The sequence below is a fragment of the Tachyglossus aculeatus genome, chromosome 10, assembly GCF_015852505.1.
Source record: "Tachyglossus aculeatus isolate mTacAcu1 chromosome 10, mTacAcu1.pri, whole genome shotgun sequence".
NCBI lineage: Eukaryota > Metazoa > Chordata > Mammalia > Monotremata > Tachyglossidae > Tachyglossus > Tachyglossus aculeatus.
The window spans coordinates 11,757,869-11,770,500 of record NC_052075.1 but is presented as its reverse complement, the minus strand read 5'-3'; positions in this window follow the sequence as shown (position 1 = coordinate 11,770,500).

The following is a 12,632-nucleotide window of genomic DNA, read 5'->3' as shown; positions in this document are numbered from 1 at the left end:
TGGTTGCAGTTTTCCTACAAATGAAAGAAAGAGAGAGAGAATACATTTGAATGAGAACAAAGAGCAGGAGAGTGTGCAGGCAGAAAATATCAGAAAATTCAGATATCATGGATGAGTGGTCCATGAGAAGAAAAGTTTGGAAGGTTGAATGATCCATCAATATCCATGAGAATGGATCCCTGAAAGGTTGATCATCATATCAGAAATATGTGATCAAGACATGTTCACGTGTTTTCTTTGAGATGAAGGAATACTTTTGCCACCTAAACCCATGTTATGCTGTAAAAGCTCAGCATGCCTTTCTGATGCTTCTGCATAATAATAACGGCATTTGTGAAGCACGTATGTGTTAAGCACTGTAGTAAGCACTGGGGTAGACATAGGAAAATCAGGGTCAGACACAGCTCCATCCCACATGGGGCTAACAGTCTAAGAAGGAGGGAAAGCAGATACAATAATAAAAATAATTGTAGCCTTTGTTATAATAATAATAATGGCATTTGTTAAGTTCTTACTATGTGTAAAGCACTGTTCTAAGCACTGGGGAGGATATAAGGTGATCTGGTTGTCCCACGTGGGGCTCACAGTCTTAATCCCCATTTTACAGATGAGGTAACTGAGGCACAGAGAAGTTAAGTGACTTGCCCAAAGTCACACAGCTGACAATTGGCAGAGCTGGCATTTGAACCCACAACCTCTGACTCCCAAGCCCAGACTCTTTCCACCAAGCCATGCTGCTTCATAAGTGCTTACTATGTGCTAGGAACTGCACTATACACTGGGGTAGATATAAGCAAATTGGTTTGGGCACGGTCCCGGAGTCAAGAAAGAAAAATAAATCATCATTCTGCCAATAAAGTCAGAGGGGTGAGCATGTTGCAATAATAACAGTAATAATAATAATATTTACTATGTGAAAACTTGGTGGCAAGCCGCAGCGTAGTTACAAAGTAATCACATCAAATACAATTATTGTACCACACAATATAAGAGGGAGGAAGAACAGAACTCTTGCCCCCATTTAAAAATGGGGAAACTGAGGCAAAAAAGAGGTCAAGTGACTTGCCTCTGGCCACACAGCAGGCAAGTAGTGGAGCCAAAACTAGAACTTACATCTCTGACTCCACACTTTATCGGGATAACATCTAACAGATTGCTAGAACCAAATTCCTAATGCCACGTACACTCTGGTCTAATTTCCACTTGCCAACATACTTAAGTACAGAGAAGTCAAGCTTATTTTTTTCATTTTCCATTTGACAAAAGCCTTCTTGGTTTTCACGCAGTTTTCAGATGAGATCAACTGTTTTATTTTTCTCAAATGCCAAGAAAGGCATAGCTGGAGGGAAATTTGGGAAATAGAGTTAAGTTTCTTTATTCCTGTTACACGGCCGACTGCTCTTTCATAGATCGTGGAGGCAGTACCTCCGTATTATCCCCTTAAAGTTTTACTGAGGAGTTTGTTTGGTGTGGGGTTGTTCATTCACAAGATATATGACTCTTCAAACTTCAATCATGCAGGAAGGATTATGGCAAATCAGATCAAGAGGCCTATGATTCTAATCCATTTCAAGAGATCCACATCCATGTGTCCTCCATCAGTCATGAGTGTTCCAGATCTTATTTTTGATTTATCTTCAGCCCCAAAAATGATATGACGATTTAGAGTAAAACATCCACCATTAATAGGGGGATGGGAAACTTCCACTGAAGGATGAACCCTGATGATAAATAGAACACTTTCATCATAAAAATTTGCCGCCAAGTGGAAATGATCAGAGTTTCCCAAATCACAGAGAATGGGGAGTGGGGTAGGTATGGAATTGTCTTTCACCAAATGCCAGAGTATCAGGAAATTCTGATGACTTGACACCTGTCCACATGTCTTGTTTTGTTGTCTTCTGTCTCCCCCTTCTAAACTGTGAGCCCATTGTTGGGTAGGGACCGTCTCTATATGTTGCCAACTTGTATTTCCCAAGCGCTCAGTACAGTGCTCTGCACACAGTGAGCACTCAATAAATACGATTGAAAGAATGAATGAATGAATGAAAGAGAGGACTCCCCACTAAAGATTGGGGTTGGTGATTTTGAAACAAACAAAAAGAAGCATTTATTCACACAGCAAGTGGTAATCTACTTACCGGGCCTCCAGCTCATCTCTTTCTCAACTTTTCTCATACCCTCTCTCCTGCCTAAACTCCCTCCTTCTTCTTCTCTAACAGACCACTGCTCTTCCCATCTTCTAAAGCCTGACTAAAATGGTATCTCCCCAGGAAGCCTTCACTGACTAACTTCCTCACTCTAGTCTCCCTCCCTTCTACATCACAAACTGACTTAGGCCCCTACCCTAAGTGTGGCTCAGTGGAAAGAGCCCGGGCTTTGGAGTCAGAGGTCAAGGGTTCAAATCCCAGCTCTGCCACATGTCTGCTTTGTGACCTTGAGCAAGTCACTTCACTTCTCTGAGCCTCAGTTCCCTCATATGGAAAATGGGTATTAAGATTGTGAGCCACACATGGGACAACTTAATCACCTTGTATTCCTCCCCAGTGCTTAGAGCAATGCTCTGCACATAGTAAGTGCTTAACAAATGCCATCATTATTATTATTATTACCCTGCAAGTACTTTGATATTCACCCCTCAGCCACTCTGATAGCACTTTCATTCATTCATTCATTCAATCGTATTTATTGAGTGCTTACTGTGTGCAGAGCACTGTACTAAGCGCTTGTAAAGTACAATTTGGGCAACAGATAGAGACAATCCCTACCCATCAATGGGCTGACAGCCTAGAAGTGGGGGAGACAGACAACAAAACAAAACAAGGAGACAGGCATTATGAACATATCCTAATACTCTACCTGTAATTTATTTTAATACCTGTCTCCCCTCCCAGATTGGTGATAATAATATTAATAATCATGGTATTTATTAAGCGCTTACTATGTGCCAGGCACTGACCCAGGAGCTGGGGTGGATACAAGTAAAACAGGTTGGACACAGTCCCTGACCCACGTGGGGCTCACAGTCTCAATCCCCATTTTACATATGAGGTAACTGAGGCACTGAAAGTGAAGAGACTTGTCTAAGGTCATGCAACAGACAACTGGCGGAGCCGGGATTAGAATCCATGACCTCCTGACTCCCGGGCCTGTGCTCTATTCGCTAAGCCATGCTGTTCCTCCTCAGTAGCTCTTTGAGGGCAGGGATCATGTCTACCTAACTCTATTTTACACTCCCAGGCAGTTGGGTCAGAACTCTACACCCAGTAAATGCTCACCATTGATTGATTAATTGTTTGGCTGGTAACCATATGGAATTTGATCTCCTGGTACACTGAACAGGCTGAAAATATCAGTAGGTTCAAAAAGAGGTTAGATGAATTCATGGATGAGTGGTCCATGGTGGGTCTTTAGCCAAAATCTTAAGGATATGGAAAGGAAAGGTGGTTAGGAGGTCCATCCCTAGCCATTAGAATGAATGCCAAGGTAGGCATCCATTACGTGCTTCCTCCAAGTTTCCCATTGCCACTGTTGGAGACAGAATCCTGGGCTTGATCTGACCCAGGGATGGTATTTTTTATTTGAGCAACCGGTGCAAAAACAACAAGAGCCCATTAATTATTTGAAATGCATCCACCACATTCAGTCGCAAAAGCTCAGAGGCTACATCTGCTGAATGCTGAGGCCAGAGACGTAAGCCTCTTTGGGGAGGGTGTTTTCTGTGCCCTTTTAGTCACTAGGAGATTGATTTCCGTGTTCCGGCTAAACAAACCGTTAGCAGAATTGTGCATTGTTGCTTGTACAGTACTGACGACCCAATTAGCAAACACGGTCAATGAATAGGTCGGGAACCGGGGTGCGGATCATCCGAACGAGAGTGGGTCATTCTGTTGGAACAGCTTTGGGCTGACCTCTTCCTCGTCGCAGGCAATCCTCTTGTGAGATGTGTCATCGAACTCTATGCAAAATCGGATCCGTAAACAAATCTTTGGTTTATCCGTGTCACTGCACAGTCAAAGCAAATGGCTCAGGGAAGATCATTACTGATAAAAAATGAACCATTAGCATGGAAAAGTAAAGATCTGGGTCAGGGGAGGCTTCAAGTTTTGAAAGTAAATAAATTTGCAGCAGCCTCAACTCAACAGTTGTGCTGGTTTAAATGGGATTTATGTTAGTATCGCTTTTAACTAGTGATGTACCAAACTCTGGCCACCCATTTCTCCCAGCCAGGGGATGCGGATGAGTAAACGGTGTGGACAACTTGTCATCTGCTCCACTTCAGTCTGCCGCTATAAATTCAGATCAGATTTATTACTGTCTGAGTGCTCTTGGCAGAGTTATAGGACAATAATAACCCAGTGATGGCAAACTGGCAGGCTCTTTTTCCCACCACATATTTTACGTGTTAAGGGCGTCAAGATGACAAGTAGAACTGCAACACCCAATAATAAATCCACAAAGAGCAAAAGTCAGAGACAAGCAGGCTTGAAATTTGACCCAGATTTATCACTCAGACTGTCTTCTGTCTCTGTGGGACTGGACAGTAAGTTCTGTACCCACTGGACATCCATGGGGAATACAGAGCAACTAGCAAATCAATCAACCGATCAATCAATCAATGAGTGGAATTCACTGAGTGCTTTCTGTGTGAAGAACACTTTGAGGACTTTGAGAGAGTACAGTAGATATGATCCCTGCTCTCCAGGAGTTTATAATCTACAGTCTCAAATAAAAAAAGTCCACCCTTCTCCCCGTGAGTGGGATTACTTGGACCAGTCTTCAACATTTCTTCCCTCTACTCCCCCAGAGAAATGTACCTGCTAATGTCACCTCTAACTTCCTGCAACAGGGCTGGGTAATTCACTATTCCCATGTTAATTCATTTCAAAGCTCTCACAGGATTTAGGACCATGCCCCCATCTTCAATCCCAAATTTGCTTGAACTTGATGAAATGGAAGAGCAGGACTTCGACTCCAGAGTCACCTCACCCAATGAAGTTTTTAGTGAAAAATGAGGCCACTGTTTGCGAGTCAGGGAGCTCACACAAATTCTGGGTAAAGGCCAACCTGGTGGAGACAGAATCTAGTGTTGAATTGTCCAAAGAATAGAATGATTTTATGTTGCCACCCCTCACCCCAGTAAAGTTTGCCCACAGATAAATTTAGTCCAAGACCCCAAAAAAAAAACCTCCCTGGATGCTGCACGTTTCAGATTTCTCTCAGTCATGACTTCCTAGGATCTGTTTAACAGGAGAAACTCACAGAAGGCTGGAATTCAGGCTTGGGTAAGTCGTACCTTCTACTTGGAGATCCATCCATTTTCAACTCACTTCACTAACTTTCCTAACACCATGCTTCCCTTCTCCCACTCCCAGTTGGCATGGTTAAAATAAGCTCTTCCTTCCATCACAATGTACCACAATTTCCTCAAGCTAAAGATCAAACGCATTTAGAATCAGCCTAATGTTTCGAGAAGCAGTATGGCATTGTGGATAGAGCCCGGGGCCTGGGAGTGAGAAGGCAATGGGTTCCAATCCCGCTGAAGCCACTAGTCTGCTGTGTGACTTTGGGCAAGTCACTTCACTTCTCTGGGACTCAGTTATTGCATCTGTAAAATAGGAATTGAAATGGTGAACTCTATATGGGTCAGGGACTGTGCCCAACTCTATTTGCTTTAATCCACCCCAGCCCTTGGTACAGTGCCTGCCGCATAGTATGTGCTTAACAAATACCATTATTATTATTACTTTCCCTCCAAGACCAAGATCCCAAACCCCTCTGCCCTAACATTTCTCCAAAGCTGTTACAGAGTTGTCCTTACCGTAACTACTACCAGCTTTTCCACTGGAAACACACAGCAAATGTGATAGAACTTTCTATCCATCTTTGGTCAAACCTTCTAATAGTTTCAGCAGGGATGGTGTTGCACCAATAATTATATCAAAACATGATTTCAAAAACCCAATATGTTCGAAAGGCTCCTCGACAATGGTGCCGTGGTGTCAGAGAATACACAATGTGCTGGATGGAGCGTTCCCTTCCAAGCCACAAAGCCGACCTTCTGACACTGGGTAAATATTACAGAAGCTACTGATTAGCATCTGTATATATAACACACTATCACCACAGGGAAAGCTAGCTTAAAATAATAAATGTCAAGACATAATTAGCTTAAAGGTCAGGTTTAATTACAGTTGTTGAAACTGAAATACACTAATTGCCATTACGGGTGTCGGAAAAGTTCTTGAAACGGTTTGAAATGTTGTGTCGGGGCCTTCACTGCTGGGGAGCGGGGCCTCTCATTGTGGGGTGTTTTGCTGGGCGTTATCCTGTCTTTCTCTGAGAAAATCAGAGAACAAAGCCGAGCGCTGATGAGCAAAGCGCAAGCCCCACAAAATACTTGCCCTGGGTTTGTCCATGATTAATCATTTTCTCATAAGCGGTGCTCTAGATAGGATTTAATGGTCCACAGAAGGCACAGTGTGCACTGCCCTGGAACAACAGAGGAAGGACATTTATCAGTTGGTTTTTAGGTTTAATGGCAAAACAAATCAATAAGTGAAACAACTGGTGAGAAAATAATTCAATAACTGGAAAAAAAGTTGTTCTACCTGTAGGATCTCTGAGATTTCTACGGGGAATGCTTATAGACTCACAGAGGTATTTTGGTTTCCCTCCTTATTCTTGTTTCTTTTAGATCTCCAAGGAGCAGAAAGTTGAATTACTCTTTGATTTCATTTTCTTCTATGTCCAGTATTTACACTTTCTTTTACAAGTGACAGAAATGTGCATATTTCTTTGTTTGTCAAACAAAATTTCCCCAGGAAAGCTGAGTGAGAGCAACAAAGATTGTCAGAAGCATTTCAGAATTGGGAAGAAAGCAGTTTAGGAAACCCTAGTCTGAATAACGATGTATTCTCAAGGGGGAAAGATGGTTGAACCAGAGGAGTCCCGGCCCAAAATTAGCAAGCTGGCAGAAGAACAGAAGGGATGTTAGCAGAGGAAAATCTGCTTCAATAAGGCAGGAGTCCAGCAAATGTGATTTGTCAAAGCAAAGAGCAAAGAACTGAAGAAACAGCACTGCCTATCCAAAAGACACACAGAGATGATCTGAGCTGAGACGAAGAGCAGCATGACATGGAGGTAGTTAAATGGCTCAGAAAGAATCCACATTTGACAAAGTTAAGGCACAGAAATAGTCCAGGCTGAACTGCAGATCAAGCAAGGGGCATGAGGTCTGTAATAATAATAATGATAGTATTTGTTAAGTGCTTACTATATTTCAAGCACTGTTCTAAGCACTGGGGTAGATACGGACTAATCAGGTTTGACATAGTGCCTGTCCCACATGGGGCTCACAGTCTTAATCCCCATTTTACAGATGAGGTGACTGAGGACCAGAGAGTGAAGTGACTTGCCCAAGGTCACACAGTAGATGAGTGGCAGAGCCAGGATTAGAACTCAGGTCCTCCCGACTCTCGGGCCCATGCTCTATCCAGTAAGCCACGTTACTTCCTAATCCAGCTCAATAAAAGAGAAAGTAAATGGCATTTAATTAAGAGTTCCTGGCCTTCCAGATTCTGATGACATTGAAACCAGTGTGGACTGAAGGCATTAAAGCTGACATCAACACAGTTCACTTAAGGAGTCATTTACTTGAGATTTACAACCGACTGTTAAGAGAAGAGGGAAAATTTATGACAGGTTTCCATCTGGCAGAATACATCATTAGTATTCAAACTGATCGCAGCCATGATTTAAATTTAATAATCCACAGGGATATTTTCATCAAAAAATTTTTCTAAAAGATGTCTAATAGCTATAACTGACTTCTTTTTTATAGTCTGTCTAAGGAAAAATGCCAGATATCAATGAGTGAGACATCAACATTAATTCCAGGGTGTTCATCTAGTGAAAACTCGCATAAAATAGCACCAGCATGGCAGAAAAGCCAGCAGAGGTGTTGTATATAGGAATCCTGAAAAACGAATTACTTTGAGTCCATTTTTTTTCAAAGAGCAATTAAACCTGAGTTGGAACCAACAAATGTCTCTATTTATTAAATCATGGTATCAATTTTTATTTTATAGGGCACCGCTTCTGAATGTGGTGCCCAGGTGTGTATATAAATCCTTTCAACAATAACATGATTTAAATAAAAGCATTATGAGTATCAATCTTCCGCTACAGTACAGAAAGTTCCTCATCCATTTTCCTGAATTAGAGCTCTCACCGCCATTTTCAACTGTCCCAGTAAACCCTTCACACCAAATTTGAATGGAACTGCCCAAGTAGCTGAAATCTTAAAAAAGGGTGGAGTTTTGTAACTCCACATAGCAAATCACAACTACAATGTCCTGCTTTGCCTTAATTAGAGTCCTCTTAAAGCTAGAATCAGGATCTGGTCCCCAGCCTCTAAATTGAAACTGTACCTTCCTCTGTTATTTTTCAGAGGGACTCAGGGCACCTGCTCTGCTCTTGGGAATTTAGGGACTACAAAATTCAAAGGAGCAAAGAGAAAAAAAATGAGGTCATAAGCAATGTCACAACTGGGTAAAATCATTATCCCTCCACCTCCACCACTCTGCAGCAACAGAGTGATGGTTGATCTCCAAGATATCCATCCTCATGCTTAGCATGCCTATGTATTCTTTAAAATACAAAAACTTGTTTGGGAAAGACAAACCAATAGGTTTGCGGTTGCAGAGGTGGGGCATCAGGTTTGGATAAATTAATGACTGAGAAACCCAAATGGCTTAATAGAGAACACATACAGGATGTAGAGGGGCATGTCTTGGGGTGTTAGAGCATCTATCACTAAAAGGGATGGAGGTCAAGAAAAGCAATCATCATCATCATTATCATCATCCATCATATTTATTGAGTTCTTACCGCAGGCAGAGCACTGTACTAAGGTCTTGGGAAAGGACAATGGTTGATGGACACATTCCCCAACCACAACAGGATTGAAGTCTAGAGGCATAGAACATACTCTAAGCATCATCTTGTTGCTACTGTCAGAGGCAGGATCCTGGGATGCATGGCCCAAAGATGGCATTTCTTAGCTTTTGCCACACTTCCTTGCAAAATAAAGAAAAGTAAAGTGTGTTATTTTTCTTTTTTCTAAAGGTAATAATAATAATAGTAACGATTGTGGTATTTGTTAAATGCTTACTATGTGCCAGGCACTGTACTAAGTGCTGGGATTGTTACAAGATAATTGATTTGGACACAGTCTCTGTCTCACACAGGGCTACCCATCTCAATCCCCATTTTACAGATGAGGTAACTCAGATCCAGAGAAGTGAAATGACTTGTCCAAGGTCACACAGCAGTCAAATGGTGGAGCCGGGCTTAGAATCCAGGTCCTTCTGACTCCCAAGCCCAAGCTTAGGTATCCACCCTAATCCAGTTGTCCAAAGCATACAAGCAAAGCTTTGGGTGATATATTCTTTTATCCTATGTGTTACAACTAAACTTGAATTTAGGAATTTATTCCTGGTTAAACTTGGAAAATTCTGTGATGTTCAGCCCAGGTGCTTAACGTCTCATCTTTGACCTTGTACCCTGGGCTCAAGCTCATCACATATAAAGCACCAAGAGAGTTTATAAAGACTATACTGACTTGTTAAGGTCACTCCAAATGAATGAGACAAGACTGTCTTACCTGCATCAAACCTTGGAGATGTGTTTGCAATTACAAATGCTGGGATGACTACAGTGATATGTACTTAAACTCAGGGTGGCTGCCACCAGATAATTGAAAGAGCTCTGCTGATTAATCTTTGTATGGAAATGTATTCATCATGGGTCCCCGGAGATTCAATAGTTGTTGCCACAATGAGCAGACAGCTCATATCGTTTGCCATCACTAGATGATTTAACTGTCTTGAGCCAAAAAAATGGAAAATCCATTTGAACAGACTTTTTGATATCCGATATTTCGATATTTGATATTCACTTGGAAAATAAAGCCTGCATTCCTCAAACACAATAAATAGCAAGCTTTTATTTCATCCACTTAATTAGAAGGGGTGTTTCATAGAGGCATTGTAGGCATGCACTCCATGGGCAGTGAGGGATGATGGGAAAGATGGTTTCCTGGACATTGGGACAGAAATGGTGAGGGCTTTCCCTTCACCTTCTGCACTTCCCACAGGGCATGTCATACTTTCTTATACTTCTTTTTTCTCCCCTGATACAGGAGTGCCTCCTTGAGCAATAAAGTGTCCAAGGAATCTGAGAGTTAACAGAAAAGCAGCATGGCCTAGAGAACATACCTGGGAGTGGGAAGCATGTGGGTTCTAATCCCAGCTCTGTCACTTGTCTGCTGACCTTGGGCAAGTCACTTAACTTCTCTGTGCCTCGGTTACCTCATCTATAAAGTGGGAGTTAAAACCGTGAGCCTCATGTGGGACACTGACTGTGTCCAGCTTGATTATCTTGTATCAACCCCAGCACTTAGTACACTGCCTAGCACATAGTAAGTACTTAACGAGTGTCATTAAGGAAAAGAACGAATGAGTCAGTGAGTAAGGTCCTGCAAAACTATAAATGCCCACTCCATGGGGGCCATGGGTGTAATTGCCCCCACTGCTGTCTCAGACAGATTCCCCAGCTTGCTCATCCCAGGTCTTTGATAAGGTCTGAGAGGTTCCAATCAGAGCTGACAAGACTTGAAAAGGTGTCTTTCTGGCCAGGTAGTTCTTTGAACCTCAGTTCCCAACCTACCTAAAATCCCTGCCCTCTTTTCTCTCCTGCATTGAAAATGGAAAATTGAAGGTTGCTCAAAAAACTGCTCTTCTAGGTCTACAGACTATTGTATTCTCCCAAGCACTTAGTTAATCACTCTCCATACAGTAGGCACTCAATCAGTGCTATTGATTGATTGTTTATCTTTCATTAGTTGGAACAGTACTTTTTTATAGTACTTGTTAAATACTTACTATTTGTCCGGCACTGTGCTAAATGCTGGGGTAGTTGCAAGATAATCAGGTTGGACAGAGTCCTGTCCCACGTAGGGTTCACAACCTTAATCCTCATTTTACAAATGAGGTTATTAAGGAACAGAGAAGTTTAGACCATGGTCACATAGCTGAAGAGTGGAGGAACCAGGATTAGAACTTGGGTCTCTAACTCTCTGGCCCGTACTCTTTCCACTAGGCCACAGTGTGGTTGGAAATATAAATTCTGAGGCACTCAGTTCTTCACAGAATATCTACTTTCTTTCCTGACCCTCATCAGAACACAGACAGATCACAGAGACTCTCAACTAATCAAGAAAACCTTGGATTTCGGGTTTATTAAACCTGATGGATTTTGGTTGTGTCTGGTCCAGGTTTCCCATCTCTCCAAAAGATAACTTGTGGTGAGGACAATTGCTTCCAAGCAGTTTTCCGGCATTTCCCACTGAGGTTATCAACAGCAAACACCATGTGTGTATTTAGGGTTCCGAGAGGTAAAACAAACTGACAAGCTGCAGAAGCATTAGTTTCTGTTGGAGGTTTCAGATAAAAGATTGCTACTTGGATGTATAAAGCAAACGACCTCATTCATCTGCTTTTTGGAGCAATAGAAAGCTCAGAGTCAGTATTTAAACGTCCACCCTATTGACAACCACCTCATAAATTACACTTTCAATTTTTCTGTTCCCCTTACTCTGTAAGAGTGAGGGTAAACCCAGCATTCGCCAACAGATTCAGAACCTATTTTTTCCGGTTTCCTTCCATTCATCCAAATCCAGTCTGCTTTGTAAAAGGAACATCGAAAAAGGAAAGTAGCACCACCTTACTTTCAGATTGACCCTTACAGAGTTCTCATAATTAATCAGGATCCAAACAGTTTCATATAATTAAAAATAACCATTTAAGGGTAAAACATCAAAAACATTATTTTCTTTTTACTTAATACCTGGGAACAACTTCATATTTCAGTAAATAACCACTGATTAATGTAGCTACAGAAACCCATTAGCAAATACCTTGAGCCCTAAAGCATTAAACAAGAGACACTGCACAGTGGATAATGAGCAATTATTATAATGAGAGAAGAATGAATAAACAAGCTCCAAAATACTGAAATCTTCAGAAAAAGAATTTCCAGGAATTTTCTTCTATGAGCATCTACTCTCTGATTGCACACACACACACACACACACACACACACACACACACACACACACACACACACACACACACACAAAATCCAGGAAGCAGAAATATATTGAAAATGTTCCTATTTTCATGAGAGTAAGCAAGTATCATCCATGCCCTGATGATAAGTCCTTAAACCTGTTCTCGCGATTTTTGTTTTTTAACTTGGTGGGGCTAGCTTCAGGAAGAGAATTAACTCATGGAGATTTCCTGGCTTCCCTCCAGAGAAAATTTTTAGAGATCTTCCCTTGCTTATTTCCTTGTTTCAGTTAAAAGCATTTGGTCTTCTCACAATATTCGATAGGGGTTCCCATTTCAGGACAGCAAAAAAAATCCATCTAAGTGCCCTGCTTTTAGAGATACTGTTTCCTTCCTGCTGAAATTTCATTTTATTTATCAATACTCAGGAAGGTGAAAAATGTTTAAAGTCTCTGACACTCAATATCCCACTACTAAGCACTTTAGTGTTGCCTTTAGTGT